General features: G+C 31.4%; 3 long non-coding RNA genes across 3 annotated transcripts in view; 2 read left to right on the forward strand and 1 right to left on the reverse strand.

The window, feature by feature from the left end:
• The window catches only part of LOC128547019 (uncharacterized), a 43,190-nt gene extending 27,020 nt beyond the window's left edge, over positions 1 to 16,170 (forward strand). The window contains exon 3 of the long non-coding RNA XR_008366262.1: positions 12,649 to 16,170. This is a non-coding gene — a long non-coding RNA (uncharacterized LOC128547019). The remainder of the gene's footprint in view (positions 1 to 12,648) is intronic.
• Positions 4,303 to 8,011, reverse strand: LOC128547018 (uncharacterized). The gene is made up of 3 exons (XR_008366261.1): positions 6,501 to 8,011; positions 6,025 to 6,199; positions 4,303 to 5,597 (listed from the first exon to the last, which is right to left on the reverse strand). It is a non-coding gene; the product is annotated as an uncharacterized LOC128547018 (long non-coding RNA).
• Positions 16,171 to 16,900: 730 nt separating the features above from the next.
• Positions 16,901 to 20,311, forward strand: LOC123556451 (uncharacterized). The gene is made up of 2 exons (XR_008366260.1): positions 16,901 to 17,830; positions 18,294 to 20,311. It is a non-coding gene; the product is annotated as an uncharacterized LOC123556451 (long non-coding RNA).
• Positions 20,312 to 20,990: the final 679 nt, after the last annotated feature.

Here is a 20,990-nt window from a genome sequence, read left to right on the forward strand (position 1 = left end):
GGAGGGGGTGGAGAGAGAGAGAGAAGACTTATTATTGTCAATAATTAGTTCCAGTCTTATCAGCCGAAATATGAAAGAAAAAGTAAGCAATTTACATGATATTCAAATGATGATGTGAACTTCTATAGATGACATTTTTATTATTCACACTCATTGCATATGTGTCATACGATGACAACAATATTGCATGCAGACATCAAATTAGCCTTTTTCTATATTCGAAATCATTTCCTGTTTATGTGCAACTGAAAATTAAAGAAAAGTAAAGAAATCGGTTGAAAACATATCAGTTAAAATACTTCAGTACAATGTAATACAAAACTGCCGTACGAATAACCACCTGCGGTTTATTTCACTATTCACTATTCATAAAGGATTAGCCACTTCCTTTAGCGTAATCACGGACGTATCCGAACGATGGCGGTTGTGTCACCGAAACTGAAAGTAACATTTTTATATCCGTCTCCATCGGTGGAATCTATCAATTTACAGGTAAATTTATCCAGCCAATGTCTTCGTGAACGGATGTTTTATGCGTTGCTGTAGAAAAATGACCTTCCTATAACTTTCGCTACGTAATCTTAGCTGACCAGTATTATAACTTTAAATAGATTAAATTTTCAAAGTTTGTTTGGATTTGTTCATTTTAACTTAGAATTTAAAAAAGGAAGGAATTGCAGAAGATCCTTAGCATATTACATTAACAGCTAAATGCAATATTCCGCCAGCAGCTAATATCCGTGTTTACGCAATTGTATTGTATGAAGAAACAGTTGGTTTGGTTTAAACATATTTTATTGCATATCAATATACATAATATCTACATCTCAAATACAAAACTTAACAAGATTATATGCAAAAGGGTTGGGTAACAAGTTCTCACAACATTATTACATACCCTCCCCTTAACAAAATTCACTTACATGAGATTTGGCTACAAAATGTGTATTGAAAAAGCTATGCAAAATTTTATATAATTGAAGTTAAAAGAAGAGGGAAAGAGGGAATAAAGAATAGTAAGAGAAAGTCAAGTTAGAGCAAGTACAATATAATGTTTATATTTCGCTTAAAACTAATATTTTAGTTTTTGCTTTCTAGATTTTTATTTTTGGTCTTGTTGCAAAAACTAAATCTAGATAAATTTGGACACAAAAGTCACTGTAGTATTTCAATTCTCAAATCGTTTTGTATCTTTAATAAATTTTTGAACACTTCTGAAAATAGTAATATTATCGTTTACTGATAAAGAAGGGTTTCCAAAAAGTATTGTATCTGTACTTAAAGGATGATAGTCCTTGGTTGACTGGAACATAACTATTCTTTGATTTATAAAGTTAGGACACTGAAAAAGATAATGCTCACAATCTTCAATATAATATCCACAACTACAACTAAATTCGGTAGCTAAATGATTATTAAAAAGATCAAAACACAAGTTGCTGCATTTGTTTCTTAGTCGAGAGTGATAAATTGAATATTTTCGATCTCCAAAGGAATATATCTCCGGTACTTCTGGCGCTTTAAACCGTGTGGTCAATAATAACTTTTTGAAAGCTGATAGGCTTTCTAGTTGTCTTGTTTCAATGGGTAGTTCATTCCACAATGAGATAGAAGATGGAATAAATGAACTAGAAAATATTTCGGTACGTCTTCTTAAGATTTCATAATCTTCATTATTTCTTAAGTTATAGGGGTTATTGTCACCGACTACATTAGGAAATAAATTACTTAAATATTCTGGGACCATATTATGTTTTATTTTATACATTAATATTAATTTTTGATATACCCGTCTTTCGGACAGAGATATCCATCCTATTTCCCTATAGAGATTTTCTAACGATACTGATCGCGTTGTACCAGTTACAATTCTTGCAGCTTCGTTCTGTAGTTTTTCAAGATTATCTTTTTCAAAATTTGTACAATTATCCCACACGACTGCTGCATATTCTAGCAATGGTCGGAGAAACGATATATAAATTTGATTCAAAGATTTCCTGCGCAATGAAAATTTCAGTTTGCGCATAATGCCTAAAATTTTTGATGCGGACAGTAATATATTTTCAATGTGTTTATGCCATTTACAATTGCTACTTAAAATCACACCAAGATGTTTGTGATCACTAACAAATTTAACTGGAACATTATCAAAAGTAAGATTAACATTGTGTGGCATTACGTTTGAAAAAAGAATTGCCTCTGTTTTATTTGGATTAAAATCTACTAGCCACTGATGAGCCCATTGAGACACAATTAACAGGTCATGGTTTAAAATGCCTTCTAAATCTGCAATATTTGCTGCTGACATGCCAAAGATGTATCATCGGCAAATAGACGGGAAATACTCAATAAATTGTCGACAATATCATTTACATAAATGAGAAATAACAAGGGACCTAACACTGACCCCTGTGGAACTCCAGCCGTCACAGTCTTGAAATCTGATTGAGACGTCCCTACAAAGACATTCTGACAGCGATTTGATAAATAATTTTCAATCCAGTTGAGAACGTTTCCGATTATTCCATTTTCTTGTAATTTGAATAATAAACCTTTGTGCCAGACGCGGTCGAATGCCTTAGAAATATCACAAAATACTATGCAAGTATTCGTTTTCGAGTCTAGTGATTGAGTAATTTGGTGATATATGTCGATTAATTGATAAACTGTTGAATGACCTTTCAAAAAACCTGAATGATACGAATAAAGTAGCTTATTTTCGTGGAGATAATTGTATACGTATTTATACACCGTTCTTTCCATCAATTTACCTACACAACTTAAGAGAGAGATAGGTCTATAATTGCTAACCGAATGAATATCGCCTTTCTTAAAGAGTGTCATTACCATGGCTTTTTTCCAAATGTTGGGAAAAATACCTTCGTTTAAAGACCTATTAAACAGTAAACATAAAGGTTTGGCTATCGAATATTTAGTATTTTTCAAAACTTTATGACTAATTAAATCTAAACCTACTGCTTTATTAACCTCAAGATTAGATATTATATCTATAATATCATTTTCTGTAATAATTATATTGGATAATGAATTTTCTGTTCTTTTTCGCATTTCTGGAAGGTTAACATTTCTATCATCAATACTCGAAATAGATACAAAGTAATCATTAAGACATGTCGCTTTACCAACATCAGTAAAGTAAAATTGTTCCGAATTGTCGTCATTAACCTTTTTCAGTGGGGGTATTATTTCCGATTTTTTATTTGTTTTTACTAAATAACGTAAGTGTTTCCAGTATTCTTTTTGATTATTTATCCTGGCCTCAGCAATATTTTCTTCAATATTACTAAAAAACTTTTCCTATTTGTTAATTAAAATGTTACAAGATGGTATAATAATTTGTGATTTATTGTATAAAATACTAAAAGTTAACAATATAAAACAAAATGAACAAACAATCACTTCCTATTTCATGTCTCATTAACTGATATTTCTGACATCAGATTAATATCCTGCAGAAAATTGTAAAACAATCCTACGCTTGAGTGATTACAAGTAACAAGTAAAAATCTATAATATTCAACCGTGTATACAATTGTCAAACAATCCTACGCTCGAGTGATTACAAGTATGATATTCAGCCGTGTATGCAATTGTGAAACAATCCTTCGCTTGAGTGATTACAAGTAACAAGTAAAAATCTATGATATTCAACCGTGTATACAATTGTGAAACAAACCCAAGCTCGAGTGATTACAAGTATGATATTCAGCCGTATATGCAATTGTGAAACAATCCTACGCTTGAGTGATTACAAGAATGATATGCAGTCACGTAAGCAGTTGTAAAACAATCATACACTTGAGTGATTACAAGTATGATATCTAGTCACGTAACCAGTTGTAAAACAATCCTACGCTTGAGTGATTACAAGTTACGAGTGAAAACGTTCTCTTCTTGAAGTTTTTCCAATTGTTGTTTAGCAGTTTTTTCAGATATATTTTGTTTTAAGCAATCGTTTTCTTCGTGATGTTTTGCATATTGACGTTGTAATTCATCTGGATGCCAGACATACTGTTGAATGAGTCTATAATATTTTCCGCAGTATAACGAATTCCATGTTTGTATGTCAGGGCCGTTGGGATATCTTTCTTTCAAACACCCAGTTAGATAATTAGTATCTCTTGGCAATTCTTGAATACACCTAAAACGAAATAAAATAACTTTTAAAAAATCATCTCAACTCATATATTATGCAACGTATAAATAAACCGTTTACGCCAATATTAAAGCGGAGGGTAATATAAATAGTTAAACAAATAATTATTTTTCTAAAGCTTGTAAAAAGCTAAACGTCCCATACGAAAAAAAATGGGTAACAAAAGGCTGAAACAAAAGGCAAATAAAATGTTATGTTTTGAAGACCTTTTATTAGCCTAGCAAATGATATGCAAATGAGATAACAAAAGGCAAATAAAACATGAATAAAAGGTAGTAACAAAATACTAACAAAAGGCATTCACATTCATTACATGAGAAACAAATTGCAAATAAAATATAGGAAACAAAATATGAATAAAAGGCAGAGAGACCTTTTATTAATATTTTGTTTCAAAGAAACAAAACATGAATAAAAGGTAGTAACAAAATACTAACAAAAGGCATTCACATTCATTGCATATGAGAAACAAATTGCAAATAAAATATAGGAAACAAAATATGAATAAAAGGCAGAGAGACCTTTTATCAAAACATAAATAAAAGGTATATCATCAATTGCCTTTTATTTAGGTTTTCGTAAGAACACATTAATCAAACACTACTGACAAATCAATATATACATTTTTATACATATATTTATGATCAAAAGAATAATGTAAAAAGTTATTTAAATGCATGCAATTATCAATTTCACAGCAATGAACAAATACTGTAAGATAACCAAAATGTTTGTTTTGCCGAATTAAATAAATTCTTGATTTTGAATAAAAAAAAATGTCCAGATATCTTGCATGATCCCAAACATAAACTAAAACTAGAAAGTGTTTATGTCACAAAAACACCCGTCTGTACATGTTCCATGGAAAAGTTTGGAAAAACGGCATGAAAAAAAAAGTCTGAAAATTAATTTAAATTTAAACTCACATACCCATGGGAGCAGCCCTGTGAAAATGCAGTTGAAAGTCCATGGAACTCTTTGAACATTGGAAATCATCGCATTAAAGTTGAAGGAATTTTTTAGAAGAATTCTTTGCAAAAGTTTGGAAAGGTTTGATGGAAAACCATTGGAAAACATTGCTGATATTGACACAAAACAAAAAAAAAGAAGAAATAGTATCATTACAAAATTATTTTAATCTAATGTTGAGACAGATCTGGGTTTCATAAACTACAAAAAGAATAAAATTCAAAGGGGAATAACACATCTGCCAGCGGCTTTTACATTTGTGGTTAAGAATAATAAAAATTCACTTAACGTAAATTTGAAAATTAAACTAGAAGATTATTTGATAGAAAATTATGAATACAACAAAATCATTTTGGACTATTGCAGGCTCAATACAAGGTGGCATCAGAATGTTTCTTTGCTTTTCCAAAATCATCACCAGGGTCAGGAACTTCATTCCAGCCATGCATTTCTGAAAATGATATAACATAATTACAGAAATGAGTTATATTAGTAACTGCGATTAAAATATAATTTTAGGCAATACAATATTCCTAACTTAGTACAGTAGTATGTGAAATGACAACTCTAAAGCCAGTTTTAAACATTCTACATGTATCAAAACCATTTATTTATTGGACACCGAAATGAAAATATTGAGAGCACCACCTGTGGGTACTATCCCTCATCTGCTTCACCATAAAATCATGCAAGTTTTTTGTTGTTGTTTTTTTATCAGACAATCGTAAAAAGAAATTTTAGAATTTAGAACTGACAAAATATTGGTGTATTATGATCAACCTTTAAATTCAGTGTGATGCTAACCCCGACAAAATAAACAATTTATCAACCTTTTATAGTAATTGTATAGTATAAGACTGTTTGCAAATTTAACTTACAATTTAGTTGAAGTATTATGTAATTTATGTTTGATCCTTGTTCGAATTTCTGTCTGTGATCTTGTATCATCCTGTAGCATAGTCATGCACTGAAGCGATCTGATTTCTCCAACTACATCAATTCATACATATAGGCATATACCACTAATAACTAGATATATGCACACTCTTTCATCTGAAAATGTTTAGAGGCTGTTGTAAGTCCTAGGTTCAGAGTGATTTTACTAACATATTTGTACTTTAAAAAAAAAAATTGAGAACTGTAACAATTAAGTATTGAATATTTAACTGTTTTCTTAGAAGCATTATAAATTATCTATCATTCACATATACCTGAAAAAAGTTACCTGTAACCAGGCGATCGAAAGTTCAATCTACTGAGATGAATAAAGTTCCTGCTTCAGACTATTTATTCAAGATCTGTGACATATAGCTGTAAAACTTAAATTTTACATTAGAAAGTTTGAAACTCTTACCTGATATCTCTCTAAAAGCATTTTAGAATTTCAAGTTAGCTTTATTCCATTTGCCTCCAACAACATGAACAAGAACTTCCTGTTTACATTCAAATTTTTGTATTCATGAGCCATTTTCTTCGGTACAATATATAGTTACTGAAGGGAATATCTATGTTCTTAAAATATATAAGTATACAGTTCATGGGAAAATTTGACCATTTATTTGCTCACAGCATTTGCAAAGATCTCAGAGGAAAAAAAACAAGCAGAAAGATGGGGATTATTTTTTGGTGTACAGGTGTAAAACGGTTCAGAAGCCTGTATTTTCATTGGTCCTTATCTTGATCAGATAAGCTGTATCTCTGTGTGTTAACACATGTGTATACATTGAACAGCAGTATATCAAGTGGCTGTAAAAGCAGGATAATTAATCATTGCCAGTCATCAAAAGAATAGACTAATTCATTTATGAGGATGTAACATTATATGAAAAGCATAATATCATTTACAATTTGTTGTACTTATGAAATGACTTTTAATGCCTATTATCTGGTGCTGTTGTTTGAGGTGTTCAATAACCAAAAAATAAATAGCTTATATAATTTATAAATAGGACCTATTTTCAATGATATATATTGTTATATTAATTATAAATAAAATGACAGAATTCTAATTAACATCTTTTTAATATACAAAATGAAAACATTGATAAATTTTAATTAGTTAGATCCCTTGTTTCATTTCAATTAATTTGGATACCTAGTATAATCCATACAAATCTTAAGATTTTCAATGTAATCTTTGCTGCAATTTAAATAAAAAAGAAATCTTACTAGGAAAACTTTGCATTATCTTAAAAAATTCTAAGGAATTCTATGGAATGCGAAAAACATTGGAATTGTTTTTTCAGGAGAAGTTTTAATTATTATTTTAAGTGGTCTCTGTTTATAGATTGTCCCTCTTAAAGCTGATTATGTATGATAGTAGTCATTTACTTACTGACAAACCTTTGCGATGGTCAGAAGTGTAATTATGTATATGAAGAACATAGTGAATGGTAGATGTAGCTCTAAATTCAAAACAACAGCAGCAGTATTTAGCCAATATCAATGAAATATGAAACTAACTTGTTTATGCTAGATTTTGTGAAACAAGTCGTCCAAACCTAAAATGTATTGAAATATGAACAAAACTTCTTGTTTTTGAAAGCAATTAAAGTGTAATGAAATACAAACAAAATATGTAAGTGTTGATTCTAAGTGGAATGAAATACAAACAAATGGCAACATTTAAGAATATAAGTCCAATCCAATGCTAATAAAAGGTAAATTTCAAATTATAAGTGTAATGAAACATTAATAAAAGGCAGTATCTGAAACAAAAGGTAAACAAAATGTATTACTCACAAAATCCTTAATAGTCTTTTGTTAGTATTTTGTTAAATGAAAGGCTTATAAAAGGTTTTAACAAAACATAGAAGTACCTTTTGCTAGCCCTTTGTTTGCCTTTTATTGACCTTTCATTAAATTTCTTTTTCGTATGGGGTACATTTTAGATGTTTAATTCCACTTATTCCGTTGTATAATTCAACAATACAAACTTATTTGTTTATTTACGTCAACGAATGTTCGAATGTTCTAGATGCGTAAGTGGAAATCAATGCATTTTCATTGGTTGGCTTTTAAAGGTACATGGGAATATATTTACTACATTTCATTCATAAAGCTAGCGTAGTAAATCCGATACACCGTGCGCCATTTGTCAATAAGGACAATACTATTGAAAATTGTTTTTCAGTGTTTCCTTCCGGGTTTTTAATAAAATATATTTTATATAAAATATATGTTTTCTTCACTGGATTCAAAACCTGTGTTTTTTTTAATTGTGTGAGTGGAACTTGCCATCAAACTGAAGGTTTTTTAAATTGGCCAAACGAATGTTTTTTAATTGGTCAGCATTGGTCAGTTTTGGTCAAATGTTAAGGTCAAAATGGGGTCAAACTGCGCCTATAGCGGTATTTTCTGTACTACTCTCAATGTCCGAAAATTCACAGTTTTTAGCTTTTTGTCGCAATATAGTCACATATTGGTCAATCGTTTCACCTTGCAACTGTTTAATATTCCTGAATTCGAAAATTTCAAAGTGAGTGTTTTTTTCTAGTCCAGCTTTTGTTTCTTTTTTTTTTTTGGATTTAACGTGGCACCGACACATGATAGGTCATATGGCGACTTTCCAGCTTTAATATGGTGGAGGAAGACCCCAGGTGCCCCTCCGTGCATTATTTCATCACGAGCGGGCACCTGGGTAGAACCACCGACCTTCCGTAAGCCAGCTGGATGGCTTCCTCACATGAAGAATTCAACGCCCCGAGTGAGGCTCGAACCCACATCGATGAGGGGCAAGTGATTTGAAGTCAGCGACCTTAACCACTCGGCCACGGAGCTTTTGTTTCATCGTAATTTTCACTCTCTCCATGCAGATTTAACGTATCATAAATGTTATATACATCATCTCTAGCATAGTGCAGTAACGGTGCCTTTTTCCTTTTTCTTGTATTTATACCTAGCCCAACAAATAAATTCTCCAATTTATCTACATATTTGTCCCACCGAACACCTAGGGAATTTTCGTCAGCGTAAACATCAAATTTGGGAAACGCAGGTAAATTTTCCATTGTCACCAAATCACTTAATCCTCAGTTTTAAAATAATCCGATCCTCGTCGTCATTGTAATATATGTCGTCATTGTAATATATATGTATTGATCTACCGAGATGGCTTATTGACACACAAACAGAACAAGACCAGAAGGATGGTTTATATATTTAATATGTGTGTTGCATCCAAAGTATAAACTCACACTCTCTCTATAGAAATATGTATATATCTTACATACAGAAACAATAATAGAATATGATATCATAGGCGGAGCTTAATCTATCTTGTAGACTTGCTTACTACACCCAAGATGTACTTATTTGTCTCCAGGCGACAGAAAATTATTAGAATAATTCGGATCTGAACACTTCTTTCTGTATCGTTTTAGTATGTCATTGTGTGCATGTCATTATCCTACCCCTATGTATGGTGCAGGTAGGTCTATATAGTTTCTTTTCTGATCTTAATTAAACAGAATGTTCTCCTTCAAAACGTAGATCATCATGTCAATTCAGAGCACTTAAACACCTACAGTAGGCAGATTATTTTACCTGAATTTTAAGGACCCAAATCAATTCCAAATTAAATTTGAAACTATGTAATCTGGAAGACAAAGCTAGCCAATTTCCGTCAGTAAAATAATTGTTACATCTCAAAAAAGACACCAGAGGCCACGTTTAAAGGTTCTACACGAACTTAGTTTGGAGTGTACGAGTATACGTAAACTACGAAATGAGTGAGACTAACAGTTATCTGGGTTTGAAAGCTAGGTCAATAGATACTTGTTCTTCATGAATTTTATCAGAATACTTTTCAGTATGATAACGCTTCCAGGTTCGAAAATGAACGAAAACTAGATCACTAGGTCAAACATATTAAACTTTATTTGATACTCTTACAGTGGTTATTTTGATTTGCATTAAATTTGGTCTGACAACATTTGTTTTATGTAACCACTGGCGAATGGGGAATAGGGTCATCATGGCATAATATGAAGGTCCTGAAGCCTAATTACAGGAAAACTTAATTATTTCAACAGGAATCCAATCCTAGACATTGATGAACTTTTCCTTGTCCATCTAGTTTCATACTAAACAGAGTGTTACTTTTCCATATACAGATTGTATTCCATTCATTTTTCGGCGACGCCGGCTAAATTCGTTTTCGTTACCTATGCCACGTGACTTCAGTTTGCAAATCAAACTACTTGATAACGCATTATAGATAATTTATCAAAATGGAAGATTTATGCAACACTTTGCCTGATTGGACGAGAGTGTCAATTTCTTTCACTCTGTTGATTGTGCTACGCTGAGTGAAATGTAGACAAAGCGTTTATCCTAAACGACGCTGTTCACAGTTTTAAAGCTAACTTTGGCTCAGTATATTTAGCAAGAATATTGATATATCTCAAAATGATAAGGAAGTTTAATAAATATGATAAAAACCTGTTCAAATACCAACATATATCAAATTAAAGAAAGAGCTGAATACGGTCTGCGTATCACATGAATAAGGGTGTGATAAGAGTCTTTTATGTAGAGAAGTGCTTTTTAAAAGATTTTCCTTGTTACAATTGTCGTCTGTATATGAAAAGGTTTCTTGCTTTTGTGATTTTTTCAGATTGCATATTAAAATGAGTACTTGTTTGCTTTGATATATTTGTTATAAATTATTTAACTGATTTATCATATATGAATATTTTTCTTTAGTATGGTATGCAAATATTGAACTCAGTTGAAATCTGTTTTATTATATATATGCTATATAATGACTGAATCTCATTACACCGAAATGAAGGTACGCTGCATACAGTTTATCTATATGATATGACTACGGTCGAACTTTGCTTATGAAACAGAAATATTGAAATAATTACAATTGTCTGTTTTGCTTGACCTTCACTTTTTTATAGGTGTGACGTCATTGTCCAAAGATTCATGAATAGCGAATATGCATTTGTTAAAGCGGGATCAGTTGGCCTATTTTAGGAATAAATAAAAATAATAAATAAAAAAATCCTTTAATTGATTTTTTCTCATGTATTCTAATCAAACTTGATTTGTAGCATCTTTATTAGGCCCGCAGCCAACTTTGTTCAGCTGGGACATTTAACCCCTTTTAGGGGCTGCTAGAGCTAAAACTAGAAATGCCTTTATACAGCGTCTCATGAACAGCTTGGTGGATCTTTATCATACTTGCTCTGGAGCATCATTATAAGGTCCTCTTCCAAATTTATTTATATAGGAACTTGGGCCCTATTAGGGACCACTATAGCTAAAAGTAGATCTATATGACTTTCTTCGCATTAACCACTAAAATGTAATGGATTTTTATCAAACACGATGTGTAATAATATCGTAAGGTCTCCTGCTATTTTGTTACAAATGGGGATAGGGACCAAGTTAGCTAAAAATATAAACACGTTTAATGACCTCTTCTCATGAACCGCTTCATGAATCTTCATCAAACTACTGCTGTAATTATTCGTCTAAGGATAAAGGAAACAAAATTGCAACCCTACGAAACCTTTGCGAAAAATTAAAAGAGAACCATTTAAATTGTTAAAGTGCGGTGTTTAGTTTTGCAGTTTGAAAAATGTTAGATGAAAGATGAATGTTAGATGAAAAATTCATAAACTTCTTTCCTTATTACAATTCGCCGACCATCATTTTTAAAGATATTTCTTGTTTATTTATGCATATGTATTGCAAAAGTCCTCATTACATTAAAGACAAATTCATTAAACATATTTAACGCTGTATGATAAAATCTAGGAGAGCGACTTACAGCATTCATGCTCCCCCTGTCTGGTTTATCATTCATGTCAATATAGGCTCACTTTCTTTGTCAAGGATATATTCGGGAAGCAGATATAACTTTACCGAAAACTCTTTGCATTGCGATATGAAATTCTTAACCATTTCTACAATCTAGGTGTACTTTCATTTGAAGTCACCTACTAACAATTACTGGTACTCGAACACAAAAATATAAAAATATGTCATAAAAATGAATATTAACCGTGATGAACGGTTGTTGCGGCTAATATATTCTCGACTTATGATGATGTACTAAAAACTGAATTAAAGAGCTACATAATATATATTAAACAAAAGCACTTCCTGTGGAAGCTAATGCTTGTCTGCAAGTGCTGAAAAATATATAAGAAAAGAGTTCTAGTTTAGACTAAAGTACAAAAGTAATAAAGGACAAAAATATGGCCATAATTCTGACAAAATGCATATCAGAGTTATATACCTTGGCTTATGTAGTTACCTAATACTGATAAATCTTATAGCAAGATTCAAAACTGCAGCTCTAACAGCTATTGAGAAAAGGTGGACCTTTACAAAAAAAAAATTAACGCAGACGCCGACGATCAAGTGAGGATAATTGTTTTATATAAAGATCAGACGAGCTAAAAGTACATATACTTCCTGTAAAATGTTTTACAAATTATTGAAAAAAAAAAAGATTATTCTGTTTTATTTTTTATGTAAAACAGTTGAAGAACAACGTTTACTGGAGAGGCAGATTATGTCCAAACTGCACATGGAAAGAGACGCTGAAGAACTTCGAAGACTTTAAAAGAGGCGACCATATATGTTATCGTCCTTATTGTCTCTCTTTGTATAGACACCATGCATTAGTTGATAAAGTATGTGTAGCAGGCAACAGGGCAGAATTGACATTGATCCATTTTTGCCGATCGGATTGACAAAAAACAGGTTGGTCTGACTTGAAAAGCAAATTTAAAATTCAGCAAACTAATGAAGCATTTGATAACCCAAGTTCTATAAAAATTATCAAATATCCAACTGACAGGAGGAAATCTCCAAATGACATTATAAAGAACGCTGAAAATGAAATGAAAAAAGGCGAAGAGATATCATATAGTCTATATTCCTATAACTGCGAACATTTGTGCTTTAAAAGCACTATTTCATGTAGCTGATACAATTTAATGTTAGACATAACAATTATCTTGGACAATAATACGTTGTCTCTCTTTTCTTGATTTCAAAGGAGTAGCAATGGATATACATATAAACATATAGTGATGAAATTAAATATGTATGTATTAAATATGTATGGAAAAGTAAAAGGTAAGGTAGACGATGAGAGGTGATAGGAATAAGGAAAAGTGGATCGAACCGGTATGTTTATTTTCTTCATTATTGCAACCAGACTAATATGAGATGCTAAAGATTAGTGATTAAAAATTGTAATATATGAGAGTAAAGTGACTGGCGAGAGGTCTGATATCAAATATTTCTTTTATTTGTCAGAACTGAATTGTTATGTTTGGTTTTTCAGTTGGTGTTTTGAAAGTAGTCTAATGCACAAAATGTTTAAATAACTCGGAAATCGTAAAAGTGAAATGCACGTACTGTGATGTGCCGTGTCGACGAGATTTAATCACAGTTGTAGAGAATGTAAGTTATAATGTATATAATATACGTGTATATTCAATTTCATGAACTAGCACATATAACTGGTAGATCAATGTATTAAAAAGAGTTTGTTGCAATGATAGACTGTCAACTTGAGTTTTTCCCTCATAGTTTCTGTTATATTTACTGGAAGCATAGCCATTGTTTTGTTACTGAAATATAAACAAATTGAGAAATTATTTGTTATATGTTAGAAAATAGTCTGAATGTACACTGCAACTAGTAGAAATTGTTCAAAATGTTACTAGAGTATGCTACTAGAATTAGGTTTTGAGTAACGAACGTTGGTAGTGCTACTGGCACAGGTAAATGGTATTATTATGTACAGGAAGTAGTTGTTTTTTTTAATTATTTTTTTTTTTAACAAAGAAATATAAAGAATGCTATGTGGCGATCAAAACCGTGAAGTTTATTTGTGTTGTCGCACGTGTAACTGGTGGTATATAATGTTATTGGCAGTCTGAGGTGATGTACGTATTTAATTGAATCTTTGCCTGAAAGACGGTGTTACAGTTGCAAGTGAAGGATATTCAAGTAAAAGTGATGTAGGGACATGTGTATTTAGGTGTTTTGTTGAGGACTCAAAACTGTTGACAGTGCTTGTTGTGTTGTTGTAGTTTTTTTTGTGCTAAGATGCCAAAATACCAAAAATATTTATTATGTTATGGGTGCAAAGGATAAAATAAACCAATTAAATCCAGTGATATGGTTTTGTCAGCATGGAAACACGTGATAGGAAGTATTAAAAGGAATAAAATTTCAATAGCATATGTTTTGTGCAATGACGCACGTGATGAAATTTTTGAAAATAAAAAAGAAATAGATAAACTTTCTGAACTAATGTTTGTGAGTTATACGTGTGGTCACGTTTGGAAAAAAATTGTTTAGTTATAAATTTCTTGTGCAATGATGCACGTGATCATATTTTTCGTGCAAGGAGATCTTATTTGACAGGGAAAAGTATCAATGACAGAATCTTGGCGAAATTATGCACATGATCATGTATTAAAAAAAAAAAAAAAAAAAACTCTGGATTTTAGATATTCAATTGTGTTTATCAGGTATAAAAAAAGACGGTTTAGTTCTATTGATCTTAAAGATTAAATGAATATATTGATTCGAAACATTTTAAAATGGAAACGCTCAAATCTGCTAATTTACTGATAAAACCATGTTTATACTTAGCAAAGCTGCAATCTTAAAGATGCTTATTAAAGCGTAAATGTGGCGGAACAATGCAGAAAATAGTTGGGTTTTTGCTGAAACATTTGCTGTCCCTGCAGTACCCCATACTTTTCACAGAATCTTCCCTAGAGGGTTGGAGTACTGTAAATGAATTGGTCAATGGGATATAAACAGGAACCACCTAGAGCTTAGGGCAGTTTGGCAGTTTTTAATAGCATTACAGTCTTTTTGTAAATATATGCTTGATATTTACAGATAATACAGTCACAGCTACTTGCATAAACAAACAAGGGTCAAGTAAATCAAAGCTTAATGACATAACTCAGGGAGAGCTGTTTGCATAGAAAGGAAGATACGAATTAATTTCGCAGTAGCAAATTTCTTGGGTAATGGTACACATGAAATTGTTTGTAAATTTTTGTGCAATGATGCACGTGGCCATATCTGCGAAACAACAAAAATCAATTTCAAATTTATTGTGCAGTGTTGCATGTGATCTTACTTTCAATCAAATGTTTTTCAGTTACATTTCTTGGGCAATGATGAGCCTGGTCATAATTTCTTGTGCTATGATGTACGTGTTCATTTCTTTTCTGAAAACAAATTTCAAGTGTACTGATATATATATACCTATTTTTGTTTGGGGCAAACATTGCTTAATTATTTTCATACCGAAGAATATTCCTCCGGCCACTAATCGATAGCGGTCAGATTTTCTATATAGAAATAAGAAGGGCATGTAAACATTTTACTTAATAACAAAATTACTAAAAATAAGAAACCTTAGGTGCAAAAATATTACCAAAGTTCAACATTTGATTCATCACAAGTTTTTTTTAAATTAAATTTTATCTTAATTTTTGATTCGTTCTTCACATGAAGTTTAATGCCATCATTTCGTCATTTTTTCCCTTTTTTTTTCCATATAAAATGTGCAAAAATCTCATACATGCGTTTCTTCAAAGCATTTTTTTATATAAAACTATTGATATGAAAGCTTAGGTGCAAAACATTTCCTACTCTCATTCAATTTATCTTTTGAATGATATTTATTTCATTTTTGTGAAATAAAAATTTGATTCGTTCTTAGACGGTTTATTTCCACTAATTTGGAAGAAAAATTAACTTCAGCGCGAAGTTGTTGTTGTAGCGTCATAAGCAGACGATATTATTATGCCGCGTGAACATGCGGTATTGTGATCAAAAGGTTAAAGTAATGATTTAATCATTTGATGTAATTTACTTCGCGAGTAATTCATTTTGTGTTAATATCACAAATTCGCAATATAAGAAATGCAATTAAATATTGCAATTAATATTTAGGTTCTAATAAGAAAGAGATATGCATTTCTTCTTATGTTGTTGTTCTCACCTTATTTCATATACATTTAAATATCAGTGTCAATTATGGCAATTATGTTAATTATGTAACACAATGATAGCTCGCAGGTCAGTTTTCAGTTAATTCATCATTGTGTGTATTTTATCTATTATTGATTTTGGTAGATAATCCTGATAATTCTTACAAATGATACGAATTCTGTTTACATGCGTAGGTCATTGTTGGTATTTACTACTCAAGCAAATTTCGTAACATCGGAGTGTTTTATCCATTACGTTTTGGCCTAAATGACTTTGTTTACTATTATTACCGATCAGATATTGCGAAATTCTCAAATGAAATTGATTTGGTCAGCCTTAATTACTTTATTTTTGTTTTCGATGGAATTTTCATTAATTGGCCAGAAATGTTAATTACTTTGTTTACCTGTTCAGCATATTGTTGTTGTTTACAATTTATACAAAATGAATCACCGTTGAATGTTTTATCTATTAGATTTGACCCTAATTATTCTGTTTGTTTCAGTAACAGTCATTTATTTACGAAAATACACATTGGTGATTGATTCCACATCTGTTGTTTACTATTATATGAGTACATAATGGACGTTTTGATTGACATGTTTTGAAATTGCTTTGAATATTTTGAAATACTTGTAAACATGTTATTGCGTTGTAGTTCGTAAAAACAGGTATAAATACTCAGAGAATTAAGAGAAGATAGGAGAATGGTGAGAGGAGGACTGAGTCAAGAAAAGAGAGGACTGAGTTAGAATCAGGAAGTTAGAAATGTTTTACAAAAATGGGATCGGATAATTGGCAGTTCGGATCGGTTCAGATCAGCTCGGTTAAGTTCGATTTTTTGGGCTCGGGTTTAAGAGCGGGTTAAAAATAACTGTGGAAGTTTTAGAATTGACTATTATGTTATAGAACTTTTGGACTTAAGAATAAAAAATTAATTAAAAGTTTGACGCGGGAAAATACTATTTAAAAAGCTGATGTATTTATACTGAATTGACTGTTAGTATAGTTGACGTCTGTATAACCTTGTAAATAAAACCGAGTGTGTAAAAAACTGCTGACTTTCTCAATCTATGCAACCAGTGGTGGTGTTACATGGATCGTTTCTGGTGCACATGTGACCAGGATTTCAACAGAACATTTTGAACGAACAAAAAAATTGTCGCGGATATCACAACGGAAGTACTTAAAAGAATACAGCTTGAAAACTACATTTGGAAGTATTGAAGCATCAACTACAGAACAGAAATTCATACAAAAAATATAGAATAAAAATTTAACTGTTTTACTTGGAAAATTATTAGTACATCAGTGACGGATAAAACAACGAAAGACCTGAGCAAAAACGAATCTGGTATTCATTTCATGGCGAAATATTGTAGCATCAGCAATGCATTTAAAGTTTGGAAGCGCAGAATGCTAATAATAAAAAACAAAACTGATAAGAAAAATGGAAAAAGACTATTATGACAAATACGGTACTACTGTCGGAGCTGGACACCGAATCGCGCAGAGAAAACAAGTCGTTTTAAAGACGTGCAACAGGGCCGTGCTACAGAAAATAGCGACTGCAGGAACTCGAGTAAATGTTTCTAAGGAGGACGGGAGATATATAGATTCCAGGAATTCATGTAAAGTAATATCTAAGGAAGGAAAGAAGTTGCAGAACTCCAGAAATAAAATGAGGTTAGTGACTGTTCCAATTTATCCTCTTAACCATAACGGTAGCTGTTCGGAATCGCAGAAATTCTCGTAATTGTTTTAAGTTAAGTTTCGGTAAAAGTAATTAAGATTCTTTTCTTGTGAAATAAGGTAGAAATAATTTTCTCTTCAAAATAAAGTTAAGACACGAAGTATAATTAATAAAATATATCTAGTATTTTTGACATATGCAAGTTGAATCAAATAGGATGGCTCGGAATGTTAAAGATTTCGTTTTGTTTTTAAAGTTATAGAAGCAGAGATTATTGGCGATAAACTCTTATATACATGGAAACAGATCACAAAGTTTGTTTGATATTTTTTTTTAATTTCGGAAATACTAGAAATTGAAAATCAGCTCATCCTTTTTATATAAATTCGAATAACCGATTAAATAAAGAAATGTTGATTGATGAAATTATCATGTGCAGCCTATCTTTTAATTCAGGCAGGAATGTGGATGTATACTCTGAGCTCAAAGAATGTTGTATAATTCATAGTTAAGATGTGGGTAAGTCTTAAAACGTGGATCATACATGACATAGGGCATTAATATACTGTAGATATATATGAGACGGAAATAATGTCTTAGAGCGTGAGTAACGCATATATATTTTATTTAAGATGTAAGAAGTCTTAAAGCGTGGATAACGGGCAGTATAGAAATTATAGTGAAGTGAATATGACGTGTGTAACGTCTCCGGAGCAAGTGTAATGCTCAAATGTAGGAAATTAGTCGCCAGTAATGCGATTGTTGTAAAAAATGAATATAGAGGATTTTGTTCTTTGAGTCAGAGGGATTTAGTTGCTACTTTGCCTGAATTATTAGGGATGGATGTACAAGAATAATAAATATGATGTACATTTAGGATATGAGGCAATTTTAAAACGGGACGGTTTTAAGTTCACAAAACCTTATTTTTTTAGGGAGAAATAAAAAGATGAGTAACTATGTATAGATTCTGAAGATGATTTCTTGAGCTAAATTTTTCAAGGCAGGGCATATAAGAAATTTGAATTTAGTTAACGATAATATTCCGAACAGTTACCAGTGGTTTGCAGAGATTCTGAACAGTCCTAACAAATAAAAGGCGATGCAACTTTTAGCAGCAGATGATGTATGGTAAAACATGTTTAAAGCCGTCAAAAAAAAAAAAAAAAAAAAAAAAAAAAAAAAAAAAAAAGTTGAAGAAAATCATATGAAAGCTTATATGAATACAACACGGATAGATAACATTGTACCAGCGTAAACAATAATAGCAAATCATCACAGGAAGTGCAAACGTCATCCGAAACTAATATGAAATATTCTATGATTAATTCTTGGGAAAAATATGCTGAATTGTGTTCATATCTTGAAAGGAATATTCTAGAGACGTGTTTCTTTTTGTAGATTGTGTTGTTTTTTTTATCTTATAGAAGTGTTCCCTATAGACGTGTGATTTTATTCTCATTGACGGGCTACCTTTTAATAGACGTGTATTTTTTTACCTAATAGACATGTTCCCTTTTACAGACGTGAATCCTCAATTTTATGTGTTTGAATTTGATTGTTATAGCTTTAGCAAAATGAAAATGTCAATAGCAACAGTGACATGAAACGATAGCAACGGAGACTTGTAAAAAATGCAGCCGGATGAAAAATGGAACTGGACAAAAAAAATGATGCCGTGAATAATATTTTGTCATGCCTGTACTTTAAATGTTTTGAAGAAATGTATAAGAAAAAAAATATACTACATAACATTTGCTTTGCAAATATGTAGAGTGAGGTAAACAAGTAACAGGTTATATATTTCGCTTGGTTATCAAAATTGTTGAAAAGGCAGTATCTTTGAATATAGGTTGCATAAGTAAAGTTTTCATAAAAATAGTGGGCGTTATATACAACTGAAAACAGTGTCTGAGATAACAGCTTGATAGTTTACTTCTGATGCTCCATAATATATTTATCAAAATTATCTATAATAGGTGAATGCAAACGTTCGATAACATCTGAGAATCTTCATTACTATGAATATTCTCGATTGATTAAGATAGTGATGTAACACAATGATAGCTCGCAGGTCAGTTTTCAGTTAATTCATCATTGTGTGTATTTTATCTATTATTGATTTTGGTAGATAATCCTGATAATTCTTACAAATGATACGAATTCTGTTTACATGCGTAGGTCATTGTTGGTATTTACTACTCAAGCAAATTTCGTAACATCGGAGTGTTTTATCCATTACGTTTTGGCCTAAATGACTTTGTTTACTATTATTACCGATCAGATATTGCGAAATTCTCAAATGAAATTGATTTGGTCAGCCTTAATTACTTTATTTTTGTTTTCGATGGAATTTTCATTAATTGGCCAGAAATGTTAATTACTTTGTTTACCTGTTCAGCATATTGTTGTTGTTTACAATTTATACAAAATGAATCACCGTTGAATGTTTTATCTATTAGATTTGACCCTAATTATTCTGTTTGTTTCAGTAACAGTCATTATATTACGAAAATACACATTGGTGATTGATTCCACATCTGTTGTTTACTATTATATGAGTACATAATGGACGTTTTGATTGACATGTTTTGAAATTGCTTTGAATATTTTGAAATACTTGTAAACATGTTATTGCGTTGTAGTTCGTAAAAACAGGTATAAATACTCAGAGAATTAAGAGAAGATAGGAGAATGGTGAGAGGAGGACTGAGTCAAGAAAAGAGAGGACTGAGTTAAGAATCAGGAAGTTAGAAATGTTTTACAAAAATGGGATCGGATAATTGGCAGTTCGGATCGGTTCAGATCAGCTCGGTTAAGTTCGATTTTTTGGGCTCGGGTTTAAGAGCGGGTTAAAAATAACTGTGGAAGTTTTAGAATTGACTATTATGTTATAGAACTTTTGGACTTAAGAATAAAAAATTAATTAAAAGTTTGACGCGGGAAAATACTATTTAAAAAGCTGATGTATTTATACCTGAATTGACTGTTAGTATAGTTGACGTCTGTATAACCTTGTAAATAAAACCGAGTGTGAAAAAACTGCTGACTTTCTCAATCTATGCAACCAGTGGTGGTGTTACAATTAAACGATAAAATTAAAGGTGGAAAATATGTCCGGAGTATTTTTGTGTACAAGAATGTTTTTGCAAT

The sequence above is a fragment of the Mercenaria mercenaria genome, chromosome 11 (assembly GCF_021730395.1).
Source record: "Mercenaria mercenaria strain notata chromosome 11, MADL_Memer_1, whole genome shotgun sequence".
Taxonomy (NCBI): domain Eukaryota; kingdom Metazoa; phylum Mollusca; class Bivalvia; order Venerida; family Veneridae; genus Mercenaria; species Mercenaria mercenaria.